This window comes from Trypanosoma brucei, chromosome 4, assembly GCF_000210295.1.
Source record: "Trypanosoma brucei gambiense DAL972 chromosome 4, complete sequence".
NCBI classification, from domain to species: Eukaryota; Euglenozoa; class Kinetoplastea; order Trypanosomatida; family Trypanosomatidae; genus Trypanosoma; species Trypanosoma brucei.
The window spans coordinates 436,080-450,981 of record NC_026737.1 but is presented as its reverse complement, the minus strand read 5'-3'; positions in this window follow the sequence as shown (position 1 = coordinate 450,981).

The following is a 14,902-nucleotide window of genomic DNA, read 5'->3' as shown; positions in this document are numbered from 1 at the left end:
TCAGTGATGAATATACTTCCCCTTTTGGTGAAGATGACTTTTTACAATCGGCCAATTCTGACGAAATGGGCCATCGAATTAGGATTGATGTAAAAGATAAGACAAATAATTTTTCGGAAAATTTACTACTAGTGTCCAAAGCGGAAAGTGAAGGGCTGAAAAATACCCTACCTTATGAAATGAGCAATCTAAAAGAAAGTCGTGAAAATACGCAGCAGAATGTGGAGGAAAAGAGGGAACTTTATTCATTGCGAGCTTTGAATGAACAGTATGAAGCTCTGCAACGTACCAATGCTGCCATGGAGGAAGAACTTGATTCACTGAGAGCTGTGAATGAACAGTATGAAGCTCTGCAACGTACTAATGCTGCCATGGAGGAAGAACTTGATTCGTTACGGGCTTTGAATGAACAGTATGAAACTCTGCAACGTACCAATGCTGCCATGGAGGATGAACTTGATTCATTGAGAGCTGTGAATGAACAGTATGAAGCTCTGCAACGTACTAATGCTGCCATGGAGGAAGAACTTGATTCATTACGAGCTTTGAATGAACAGTATGAAACTCTGCAACGTACTAATGCTGCCATGGAGGAAGAACTTGATTCATTGCGAGCTGTGAATGAACAGTATGAAGCTCTGCAACGTACTAATGCTGCCATGGAGGATGAACTTGATTCATTGCGAGCTGTGAATGAACAGTATGAAGCTCTGCAACGTACCAATGCTGCCATGGAGGATGAACTTGATTCACTGAGAGCTGCGAATGAACAGTATGAAGCTCTGCAACGTACTAATGCTGCCATGGAGGATGAACTTGATTCACTACGAGCTGTGAATGAACAGTATGAAGCTCTGCAACGTACTAATGCTGCCATGGAGGATGAACTTGATTCATTGCGAGCTGTGAATGAACAGTATGAAACTCTGCAACGTACTAATGCTGCCATGGAAGATGAACTTGATTCATTGCGAGCTGCGAATGAACAGTATGAAGCTCTGCAACGTACCAATGCTGCCATGGAGGATGAACTTGATTCACTGAGAGCTGCGAATGAACAGTATGAAGCTCTGCAACGTACTAATGCTGCCATGGGGGATGAACTTGATTCACTACGAGCTGTGAATGAACAGTATGAAGCTCTGCAACGTACCAATGCTGCCATGGAGGAAGAACTTGATTCACTGAGAGCTTTGAATGAACAGTATGAAGCTCTGCAACGTACCAATGCTGCCATGGAGGATGAAGTTGATTCACTGAGAGCTGCGAATGAACAGTATGAAGCTCTGCAACGTACCAATGCTGCCATGGAGGATGAACTTGATTCACTGAGAGCTGCGAATGAACAGTATGAAGCTCTGCAACGTACTAATGCTGCCATGGAGGATGAACTTGATTCACTGAGAGCTGCGAATGAACAGTATGAAGCTCTGCAACGTACTAATGCTGCCATGGAGGAAGAACTTGATTCACTGAGAGCTGCGAATGAACAGTATGAAGCTCTGCAACGTACTAATGCTGCCATGGAGGATGAACTTGATTCACTGAGAGCTGTGAATGAACAGTATGAAGCTCTGCAACGTACTAATGCTGCCATGGAGGATGAACTTGATTCACTGAGAGCTGCGAATGAACAGTATGAAGCTCTGCAACGTACTAATGCTGCCATGGAGGATGAACTTGATTCACTGCGAGCTGTGAATGAACAGTATGAAGCTCTGCAACGTACTAATGCTGCCATGGAGGATGAACTTGATTCACTGCGAGCTGTGAATGAACAGTATGAAGCTCTGCAACGTACTAATGCTGCCATGGAGGATGAACTTGATTCATTGCGAGCTGTGAATGAACAGTATGAAGCTCTGCAACGTACCAATGCTGCCATGGAGGAAGAACTTGATTCACTGAAAGCTGCGAATGAACAGTATGAAGCTCTGCAACGTACTAATGCTGCCATGGAGGAAGAACTTGATTCACTGAAAGCTGCGAATGAACAGTATGAAGCTCTGCAACGTACTAATGCTGCCATGGAGGATGAACTTGATTCGTTACGGGCTTTGAATGAACAGTATGAAACTCTGCAACGTACCAATGCTGCCATGGAGGATGAACTTGATTCACTGAGAGCTGTGAATGAACAGTATGAAGCTCTACAACGTACTAATGCTGCCATGGAGGAAGAACTTGATTCACTGAAAGCTGCGAATGAACAGTATGAAGCTCTGCAACGTACTAATGCTGCCATGGAGGAAGAACTTGATTCACTGAAAGCTGCGAATGAACAGTATGAAGCTCTGCAACGTACCAATGCTGCCATGGAGGATGAACTTGATTCACTGAGAGCTGCGAATGAACAGTATGAAACTCTGCAACGTACCAATGCTGCCATGGAGGAAGAACTTGATTCGTTACGGGCTTTGAATGAACAGTATGAAACTCTGCAACGTACCAATGCTGCCATGGAGGATGAACTTGATTCACTGAGAGCTGTGAATGAACAGTATGAAGCTCTACAACGTACTAATGCTGCCATGGAGGAAGAACTTGATTTGTTACGGGCTTTGAATGAACAGTATGAAACTCTGCAACGTACCAATGCTGCCATGGAGGAAGAACTTGATTCACTGAGAGCTGTGAATGAACAGTATGAAGCTCTACAACGTACTAATGCTGCCATGGAGGAAGAACTTGATTCACTGAAAGCTGCGAATGAACAGTATGAAGCTCTGCAACGTACTAATGCTGCCATGGAGGAAGAACTTGATTCATTACGGGGTTGTACTAGGTTTAGAGGACCATTTTGGGTAATTGCCAGGATCGCTTTGGTGGTTCAAAAGAGTTAGAGGCTTTAAGGTTTGTTAGTAGTGAACTTGAGAAAGCTTGCAAGTTGTCAGTACAACAGAGGATGGAGATCAGTGATGAATATACTTCCCCTTTTGGTGAAGATGACTTTTTACAATCGGCCAATTCTGACGAAATGGGCCATCGAATTAGGATTGATGTAAAAGATAAGACAAATAATTTTTCGGAAAATTTACTACTAGTGTCCAAAGCGGAAAGTGAAGGGCTGAAAAATACCCTACCTTATGAAATGAGCAATCTAAAAGAAAGTCGTGAAAATACGCAGCAGAATGTGGAGGAAAAGAGGGAACTTTATTCATTGAGAGCTTTGAATGAACAGTATGAAGCTCTGCAACGTATTAATGCTGCCATGGAGGAAGAACTCGATGCATTGCGAGCTTTGAATGAACAGTATGAAACTCTGCAACGTACCAATGCTGCCATGGAGGATGAACTTGATTCACTGAGAGCTGTGAATGAACAGTATGAAGCTCTGCAACGTACTAATGCTGCCATGGAGGAAGAACTTGATTCGTTGCGAGCTTTGAATGAACAGTATGAAACTCTGCAACGTACCAATGCTGCCATGGAGGAAGAACTTGATTCATTGCGAGCTTGGAATGAACAGTATGAAACTCTGCGACGTACTAATGCTGCCATGGAGGATGAACTTGATTCATTGCGAGCTGTGAATGAACAGTATGAAGCTCTGCAACGTACTAATGCTGCCATGGAGGATGAACTTGATTCATTGCGAGCTGCGAATGAACAGTATGAAGCTCTGCAACGTACCAATGCTGCCATGGAGGAAGAACTTGATTCATTGCGAGCTTTGAATGAACAGTATGAAACTCTGCAACGTACTAATGCTGCCATGGAAGATGAACTTGATTCATTGCGAGCTGCGAATGAACAGTATGAAGCTCTGCAACGTACCAATGCTGCCATGGAGGATGAACTTGATTCACTGAGAGCTGCGAATGAACAGTATGAAGCTCTGCAACGTACTAATGCTGCCATGGAGGAAGAACTTGATTCATTGCGAGCTTTGAATGAACAGTATGAAACTCTGCAACGTACCAATGCTGCCATGGAGGATGAACTTGATTCATTGCGAGCTGTGAATGAACAGTATGAAGCTCTGCAACGTACTAATGCTGCCATGGAGGAAGAACTTGATTCATTGCGAGCTTTGAATGAACAGTATGAAACTCTGCAACGTACTAATGCTGCCATGGAGGATGAACTTGATTCATTGCGAGCTGTGAATGAACAGTATGAAGCTCTGCAACGTACTAATGCTGCCATGGAGGATGAACTTGATTCACTGAAAGCTGCGAATGAACAGTATGAAGCTCTGCAACGTACTAATGCTGCCATGGAGGAAGAACTTGATTCATTGCGAGCTTTGAATGAACAGTATGAAACTCTGCAACGTACTAATGCTGCCATGGAAGATGAACTTGATTCATTGCGAGCTGCGAATGAACAGTATGAAGCTCTGCAACGTACCAATGCTGCCATGGAGGATGAACTTGATTCACTGAGAGCTGCGAATGAACAGTATGAAGCTCTGCAACGTACTAATGCTGCCATGGAGGATGAACTTGATTCACTACGAGCTGTGAATGAACAGTATGAAGCTCTGCAACGTACTAATGCTGCCATGGAGGAAGAACTTGATTCACTGAGAGCTTTGAATGAACAGTATGAAGCTCTGCAACGTACCAATGCTGCCATGGAGGATGAAGTTGATTCACTGAGAGCTGCGAATGAACAGTATGAAGCTCTGCAACGTACCAATGCTGCCATGGAGGATGAACTTGATTCACTGAGAGCTGCGAATGAACAGTATGAAGCTCTGCAACGTACTAATGCTGCCATGGAGGATGAACTTGATTCACTGAGAGCTGCGAATGAACAGTATGAAGCTCTGCAACGTACTAATGCTGCCATGGAGGATGAACTTGATTCACTACGAGCTGTGAATGAACAGTATGAAGCTCTGCAACGTACTAATGCTGCCATGGAGGATGAACTTGATTCATTGAGAGCTTTGAATGAACAGTATGAAACTCTGCAACGTACTAATGCTGCCATGGAGGATGAACTTGATTCATTGCGAGCTGTGAATGAACAGTATGAAGCTCTGCAACGTACCAATGCTGCCATGGAGGATGAAGTTGATTCACTGAGAGCTGCGAATGAACAGTATGAAGCTCTGCAACGTACTAATGCTGCCATGGAGGATGAACTTGATTCATTGCGAGCTTTGAATGAACAGTATGAAACTCTGCAACGTACTAATGCTGCCATGGAGGATGAACTTGATTCACTGAGAGCTGCGAATGAACAGTATGAAGCTCTGCAACGTACCAATGCTGCCATGGAGGATGAACTTGATTCACTACGAGCTGTGAATGAACAGTATGAAGCTCTGCAACGTACCAATGCTGCCATGGAGGAAGAACTTGATTCACTGAGAGCTGCGAATGAACAGTATGAAGCTCTGCAACGTACCAATGCTGCCATGGAGGATGAACTTGATTCACTACGAGCTGTGAATGAACAGTATGAAGCTCTGCAACGTACTAATGCTGCCATGGAGGATGAACTTGATTCACTACGAGCTGTGAATGAACAGTATGAAGCTCTGCAACGTACTAATGCTGCCATGGAGGATGAACTTGATTCATTGCGAGCTGTGAATGAACAGTATGAAGCTCTACAACGTACTAATGCTGCCATGGAGGAAGAACTTGATTCATTGCGAGCTGTGAATGAACAGTATGAAACTCTGCAACGTACTAATGCTGCCATGGAGGATGAACTTGATTCACTACGAGCTGTGAATGAACAGTATGAAGCTCTGCAACGTACTAATGCTGCCATGGAGGATGAACTTGATTCATTGCGAGCTGTGAATGAACAGTATGAAACTCTGCAACGTACCAATGCTGCCATGGAGGATGAACTTGATTCATTACGAGCTGTGAATGAACAGTATGAAGCTCTGCAACGTACCAATGCTGCCATGGAGGATGAACTTGATTCATTGCGAGCTGTGAATGAACAGTATGAAGCTCTGCAACGTACTAATGCTGCCATGGAGGATGAACTTGATTCATTGCGAGCTGTGAATGAACAGTATGAAACTCTGCAACGTACTAATGCTGCCATGGAGGATGAACTTGATTCATTGCGAGCTGTGAATGAACAGTATGAAGCTCTGCAACGTACTAATGCTGCCATGGAGGATGAACTTGATTCATTGCGAGCTGTGAATGAACAGTATGAAGCTCTGCAACGTACCAATGCTGCCATGGAAGATGAACTCGATTCACTGAGAGCTGCGAATGAACAGTATGAAACTCTGCAACGTACCAATGCTGCCATGGAGGAAGAACTTGATTCATTACGAGCTTTGAATGAACAGTATGAAACTCTTCAACGTACCAATGCTGCTATGGAGGATGAACTTGATTCATTGAGAGCTTTGAATGAACAGTATGAAACTCTTCAACGTACCAATGCTGCTATGGAGGAAGAACTCGATGCATTACGAGCTGTGAATGAACAGTATGAAACTCTGCAACGTACCAATGCTGCCATGGAGGATGAACTCGATTCATTGCGAGCTGTGAATGAACAGTATGAAGCTCTGCAACGTACTAATGCTGCCATGGAGGAAGAACTTGATTCATTGCGAGCTTTGAATGAACAGTATGAAACTCTGCAACGTACTAATGCTGCCATGGAGGATGAACTTGATTCATTGAGAGCTTTGAATGAACAGTATGAAGCTCTGCAACGTACTAATGCTGCCATGGAGGATGAACTTGATTCACTACGAGCTGTGAATGAACAGTATGAAGCTCTGCAACGTACTAATGCTGCCATGGAGGATGAACTTGATTCATTGCGAGCTGTGAATGAACAGTATGAAGCTCTACAACGTACTAATGCTGCCATGGAGGAAGAACTTGATTCATTGCGAGCTTTGAATGAACAGTATGAAACTCTGCAACGTACTAATGCTGCCATGGAGGATGAACTCGATGCATTACGAGCTGTGAATGAACAGTATGAAACTCTGCAACGTACCAATGCTGCCATGGAGGATGAACTCGATTCATTGCGAGCTGTGAATGAACAGTATGAAGCTCTGCAACGTACTAATGCTGCCATGGAGGAAGAACTTGATTCATTGCGAGCTTTGAATGAACAGTATGAAACTCTGCAACGTACTAATGCTGCCATGGAGGATGAACTTGATTCATTGCGAGCTGTGAATGAACAGTATGAAGCTCTGCAACGTACTAATGCTGCCATGGAGGATGAACTTGATTCATTGCGAGCTGTGAATGAACAGTATGAAGCTCTGCAACGTACTAATGCTGCCATGGAGGAAGAACTTGATTCATTGCGAGCTGCGAATGAACAGTATGAAACTCTGCAACGTACTAATGCTGCCATGGAGGATGAACTTGATTCATTGCGAGCTTTGAATGAACAGTATGAAGCTCTGCAACGTACTAATGCTGCCATGGAGGATGAACTTGATTCATTGCGAGCTTTGAATGAACAGTATGAAACTCTGCAACGTACTAATGCTGCCATGGAGGATGAACTTGATTCATTGCGAGCTTTGAATGAACAGTATGAAACTCTGCAACGTACTAATGCTGCCATGGAGGATGAACTTGATTCATTGCGAGCTGTGAATGAACAGTATGAAACTCTGCAACGTACTAATGCTGCCATGGAGGATGAACTTGATTCATTGCGAGCTGTGAATGAACAGTATGAAACTCTGCAACGTACTAATGCTGCCATGGAGGATGAACTTGATTCATTGCGAGCTGTGAATGAACAGTATGAAACTCTGCAACGTACTAATGCTGCCATGGAGGATGAACTTGATTCATTGCGAGCTTTGAATGAACAGTATGAAACTCTGCAACGTACTAATGCTGCCATGGAGGATGAACTTGATTCATTGCGAGCTGTGAATGAACAGTATGAAACTCTGCAACGTACTAATGCTGCCATGGAGGATGAACTTGATTCATTGCGAGCTTTGAATGAACAGTATGAAACTCTGCAACGTACCAATGCTGCCATGGAGGAAGAACTTGATTCATTGCGAGCTTTGAATGAACAGTATGAAACTCTGCAACGTACCAATGCTGCCATGGAGGATGAACTTGATTCATTGCGAGCTTTGAATGAACAGTATGAAACTCTGCAACGTACTAATGCTGCCATGGAGGATGAACTTGATTCATTGCGAGCTGTGAATGAACAGTATGAAACTCTGCAACGTACTAATGCTGCCATGGAGGATGAACTTGATTCATTGCGAGCTGTGAATGAACAGTATGAAGCTCTGCAACGTACTAATGCTGCCATGGAGGATGAACTTGATTCATTGCGAGCTGTGAATGAACAGTATGAAACTCTGCAACGTACCAATGCTGCCATGGAGGATGAACTTGATTCATTGCGAGCTGTGAATGAACAGTATGAAACTCTGCAACGTACCAATGCTGCCATGGAGGATGAACTTGATTCATTGCGAGCTGTGAATGAACAGTATGAAACTCTGCAACGTACCAATGCTGCCATGGAGGAAGAACTTGATTCATTGCGAGCTGTGAATGAACAGTATGAAGCTCTGCAACGTACTAATGCTGCCATGGAGGATGAACTTGATTCATTGCGAGCTTTGAATGAACAGTATGAAACTCTGCAACGTACTAATGCTGCCATGGAGGATGAACTTGATTCATTGCGAGCTGTGAATGAACAGTATGAAACTCTGCAACGTACTAATGCTGCCATGGAGGATGAACTTGATTCATTGCGAGCTGTGAATGAACAGTATGAAGCTCTGCAACGTACCAATGCTGCCATGGAGGATGAACTTGATTCATTGAGAGCTGTGAATGAACAGTATGAAACTCTGCAACGTACCAATGCTGCCATGGAGGAAGAACTTGATTCATTGCGAGCTTTGAATGAACAGTATGAAACTCTGCAACGTACTAATGCTGCCATGGAGGATGAACTTGATTCATTGCGAGCTGTGAATGAACAGTATGAAACTCTTCAACGTACTAATGCTGCCATGGAGGAAGAACTTGATTCATTGCGAGCTTTGAATGAACAGTATGAAACTCTGCAACGTACTAATGCTGCCATGGAGGATGAACTTGATTCACTACGAGCTGTGAATGAACAGTATGAAGCTCTACAACGTACTAATGCTGCCATGGAGGGAGGAACTTGGATCCTCTGAAAGCTGCGAATGGAACAGTATGAAGCTCTGCAACGTACCAATGCTGCCATGGAGGAAGAACTTGATTCACTGAGAGCTGCGAATGAACAGTATGAAGCTCTGCAACGTACCAATGCTGCCATGGAGGAAGAACTTGATTCACTGAAAGCTGCGAATGAACAGTATGAAACTCTACAACGTACTAATGCTGCCATGGAGGATGAACTTGATTCACTGAAAGCTGCGAATGAACAGTATGAAACTCTACAACGTACCAATGCTGCCATGGAGGAAGAACTTGATTCATTGCGAGCTTTGAATGAACAGTATGAAGCTCTGCAACGTACTAATGCTGCCATGGAGGATGAACTTGATTCACTACGAGCTGTGAATGAACAGTATGAAGCTCTGCAACGTACCAATGCTGCCATGGAGGATGAACTTGATTCACTGAAAGCTGCGAATGAACAGTATGAAACTCTACAACGTACCAATGCTGCCATGGAGGAAGAACTTGATTCATTGCGAGCTTTGAATGAACAGTATGAAGCTCTGCAACGTACTAATGCTGCCATGGAGGATGAACTTGATTCACTACGAGCTGTGAATGAACAGTATGAAGCTCTGCAACGTACCAATGCTGCCATGGAGGATGAACTTGATTCACTGAAAGCTGCGAATGAACAGTATGAAGCTCTGCAACGTACCAATGCTGCCATGGAGGATGAACTTGATTCACTGAGAGCTGCGAATGAACAGTATGAAGCTCTGCAACGTACTAATGCTGCCATGGAGGATGAACTTGATTCACTGAGAGTTGCGAATGAACAGTATGAAGCTCTGCAACGTACCAATGCTGCCATGGAGGATGAACTTGATTCACTGAGAGCTGCGAATGAACAGTATGAAGCTCTGCAACGTACTAATGCTGCCATGGAGGATGAACTTGATTCACTGAGAGCTGCGAATGAACAGTATGAAGCTCTGCAACGTACTAATGCTGCCATGGAGGATGAACTTGATTCACTGAGAGCTGCGAATGAACAGTATGAAGCTCTGCAACGTACTAATGCTGCCATGGAGGATGAACTTGATTCATTGCGAGCTGTGAATGAACAGTATGAAGCTCTGCAACGTACTAATGCTGCCATGGAGGAAGAACTTGATTCATTGCGAGCTGTGAATGAACAGTATGAAGCTCTGCAACGTACTAATGCTGCCATGGAGGATGAACTTGATTCACTGCGAGCTGCGAATGAACAGTATGAAGCTCTGCAACGTACTAATGCTGCCATGGAGGAAGAACTTGATTCACTGAAAGCTGCGAATGAACAGTATGAAGCTCTGCAACGTACCAATGCTGCCATGGAGGATGAACTTGATTCACTGAGAGCTGTGAATGAACAGTATGAAGCTCTGCAACGTACTAATGCTGCCATGGAGGATGAACTTGATTCACTGAAAGCTGCGAATGAACAGTATGAAGCTCTGCAACGTACTAATGCTGCCATGGAGGATGAACTTGATTCATTGCGAGCTGTGAATGAACAGTATGAAGCTCTGCAACGTACCAATGCTGCCATGGAGGATGAACTTGATTCACTGAGAGCTGCGAATGAACAGTATGAAGCTCTGCAACGTACTAATGCTGCCATGGAGGATGAACTTGATTCACTGAGAGCTGCGAATGAACAGTATGAAGCTCTGCAACGTACTAATGCTGCCATGGAGGATGAACTTGATTCATTGCGAGCTGTGAATGAACAGTATGAAGCTCTGCAACGTACTAATGCTGCCATGGAGGAAGAACTTGATTCACTGAAAGCTGCGAATGAACAGTATGAAGCTCTGCAACGTACTAATGCTGCCATGGAGGATGAACTTGATTCGTTACGGGCTTTGAATGAACAGTATGAAACTCTGCAACGTACTAATGCTGCCATGGAGGATGAACTTGATTCGTTACGGGCTTTGAATGAACAGTATGAAACTCTGCAACGTACCAATGCTGCCATGGAGGATGAACTTGATTCACTGAGAGCTGTGAATGAACAGTATGAAGCTCTACAACGTACTAATGCTGCCATGGAGGAAGAACTTGATTCACTGAAAGCTGCGAATGAACAGTATGAAGCTCTGCAACGTACTAATGCTGCCATGGAGGAAGAACTTGATTCACTGAAAGCTGCGAATGAACAGTATGAAGCTCTGCAACGTACCAATGCTGCCATGGAGGATGAACTTGATTCATTGCGAGCTGCGAATGAACAGTATGAAACTCTGCAACGTACCAATGCTGCCATGGAGGAAGAACTTGATTCATTGCGAGCTTTGAATGAACAGTATGAAACTCTGCAACGTACCAATGCTGCCATGGAGGATGAACTTGATTCATTGCGAGCTTTGAATGAACAGTATGAAACTCTGCAACGTACCAATGCTGCCATGGAGGATGAACTTGATTCATTGCGAGCTTTGAATGAACAGTATGAAACTCTGCAACGTACTAATGCTGCCATGGAGGATGAACTTGATTCATTGCGAGCTGTGAATGAACAGTATGAAGCTCTGCAACGTACCAATGCTGCCATGGAGGATGAACTTGATTCATTGAGAGCTTTGAATGAACAGTATGAAACTCTGCAACGTACCAATGCTGCCATGGAGGATGAACTTGATTCATTGCGAGCTTTGAATGAACAGTATGAAACTCTGCAACGTACTAATGCTGCCATGGAGGATGAACTTGATTCATTGCGAGCTGTGAATGAACAGTATGAAGCTCTGCAACGTACCAATGCTGCCATGGAGGATGAACTTGATTCATTGAGAGCTGTGAATGAACAGTATGAAGCTCTGCAACGTACCAATGCTGCCATGGAGGATGAACTTGATTCATTGCGAGCTTTGAATGAACAGTATGAAACTCTGCAACGTACTAATGCTGCCATGGAGGAAGAACTTGATTCATTACGAGCTTTGAATGAACAGTATGAAGCTATGCAACGTACTAATGCTGCCATGGAGGATGAACTTGATTCATTGCGAGCTGTGAATAAACAGTATGAAGCTCTGCAACGTACTAATGCTGCCATGGAAGATGAACTTGATTCATTACGAGCTTTGAACGAACAGTATGAAACTCTGCAACGTACCAATGCTGCCATGGAGGAAGAACTCGATTCATTGCGAGATGTTGTTGCTGAGGATCCAGATATCTTGAACGTCTATAGGGAATTTAAGATGGAATGCAATGAAAGTGGGAACGTTGTAGGTACAATGACCGGGCAGATTCTCAACCTAGAGAGGAAGTTAAAGGAGATTGAACGACTCAAGGAAGTGGCAGAATATCGTTGCGAATTTATCAAGGAGAAATCAAGGGAAATAATCAATTGCGTCATGGAGGAGTATAAAAAGCCTGCTAACAATAGCGGCACCGCTGGCGGAGCTCATGAAACCACAGAAGAATCAACACTTCAACGACATCTCAGCCGACTTGAGGAACTTGATGAGGGTATAAGAGAGCAATCTAAAGAAGAGAAGGCCGTGAATGAGGAGCTTGACGAACTTAGGCATTTAAATGCTGCCATGGAAGATGAACTTGATTCATTGCGAGCTGTGAATGAACAGTATGAAGCTCTGCAACGTACTAATGCTGCCATGGAAGATGAACTTGATTCATTGCGAGCTTTGAATGAACAGTATGAAACTCTGCAACGTACCAATGCTGCCATGGAGGAAGAACTCGATTCATTGCGAGCTTTGAATGAACAGTATGAAACTCTGCAACGTACTAATGCTGCCATGGAGGATGAACTTGATTCATTGCGAGCTGTGAACGAACAGTATGAAGCTCTGCAACGTACTAATGCTGCCATGGAAGATGAACTTGATTCATTGCGAGCTTTGAACGAACAGTATGAAACTCTGCAACGTACCAATGCTGCCATGGAGGAAGAACTCGATTCATTGCGAGCTTTGAATGAACAGTATGAAGCTCTGCAACGTACTAATGCTGCCATGGAGGATGAACTTGATTCATTGCGAGCTGTGAATGAACAGTATGAAACTCTGCAACGTACTAATGCTGCCATGGAGGATGAACTTGATTCATTGCGAGCTTTGAACGAACAGTATGAAACTCTGCAACGTACCAATGCTGCCATGGAAGAAGAACTCGATTCATTGCGAGCTTTGAACGAACAGTATGAAGCTCTGCAACGTACTAATGCTGCCATGGAAGATGAACTTGATTCATTGCGAGCTTTGAATGAACAGTATGAAACTCTGCAACGTACTAATGCTGCCATGGAAGATGAACTTGATTCATTGCGAGCTGTGAATGAACAGTATGAAACTCTGCAACGTACTAATGCTGCCATGGAAGATGAACTTGATTCATTGCGAGCTGTGAATGAACAGTATGAAACTCTGCAACGTACTAATGCTGCCATGGAAGATGAACTTGATTCATTGCGAGCTTTGAATGAACAGTATGAAACTCTGCAACGTACCAATGCTGCCATGGAGGATGAACTTGATTCATTGCGAGCTTTGAATGAACAGTATGAAACTCTGCAACGTACTAATGCTGCCATGGAAGATGAACTTGATTCATTGCGAGCTGTGAATGAACAGTATGAAACTCTGCAACGTACTAATGCTGCCATGGAAGATGAACTTGATTCATTGCGAGCTTTGAATGAACAGTATGAAACTCTGCAACGTACTAATGCTGCCATGGAAGATGAACTTGATTCATTGCGAGCTTTGAATGAACAGTATGAAACTCTGCAACGTACTAATGCTGCCATGGAAGATGAACTTGATTCATTGCGAGCTGTGAATGAACAGTATGAAACTCTGCAACGTACTAATGCTGCCATGGAAGATGAACTTGATTCATTGCGAGCTGTGAATGAACAGTATGAAACTCTGCAACGTACTAATGCTGCCATGGAAGATGAACTTGATTCATTGCGAGCTGTGAATGAACAGTATGAAACTCTGCAACGTACCAATGCTGCCATGGAGGATGAACTTGATTCATTGCGAGCTTTGAACGAACAGTATGAAACTCTGCAACGTACCAATGCTGCCATGGAGGATGAACTTGATTCATTGCGAGCTGTGAATGAACAGTATGAAACTCTGCAACGTACTAATGCTGCCATGGAGGAAGAACTTGATTCATTGCGAGCTTTGAACGAACAGTATGAAACTCTGCAACGTACTAATGCTGCCATGGAGGAAGAACTTGATTCATTGCGAGCTGCGAATGAACAGTATGAAGCTTCTCGTTGCACAAATGTTTATATGGAGGGTGAACTTAAATCATTACGGTCCTTGAATGAACAGTATGAAACTCTACAACGTAGTAATACTGCCATGGAGGATGAACTTAAATCATTACGGGCTTTGAATGAACAGTATGAAGCTGCGAGACGTTCGAATTCTGACATGGAGGATGAACTTAAATCATTACGGGCTTTGAATGAACAGTATGAAGCTCTGCAACGTACCAATGTTGCTATGGAGGAAGAACTTGGTTTTTTGCGAGCTTTGAATGAACAATATGAAGCTCTGCAACGTACCAATGTTGCTATAAAAGATGAACTTAAATCATTACGGTCCTTGAATGAACAGTATGAAACTCTACAACGTAGTAATACTGCCATGGAGGATGAACTTAAATCATTACGGTCCTTGAATGAACAGTATGAAGCTGCGAGGCGTTCCAATTCTGCCATGGAGGATGAACTTAAATCATTACGGGCTTTG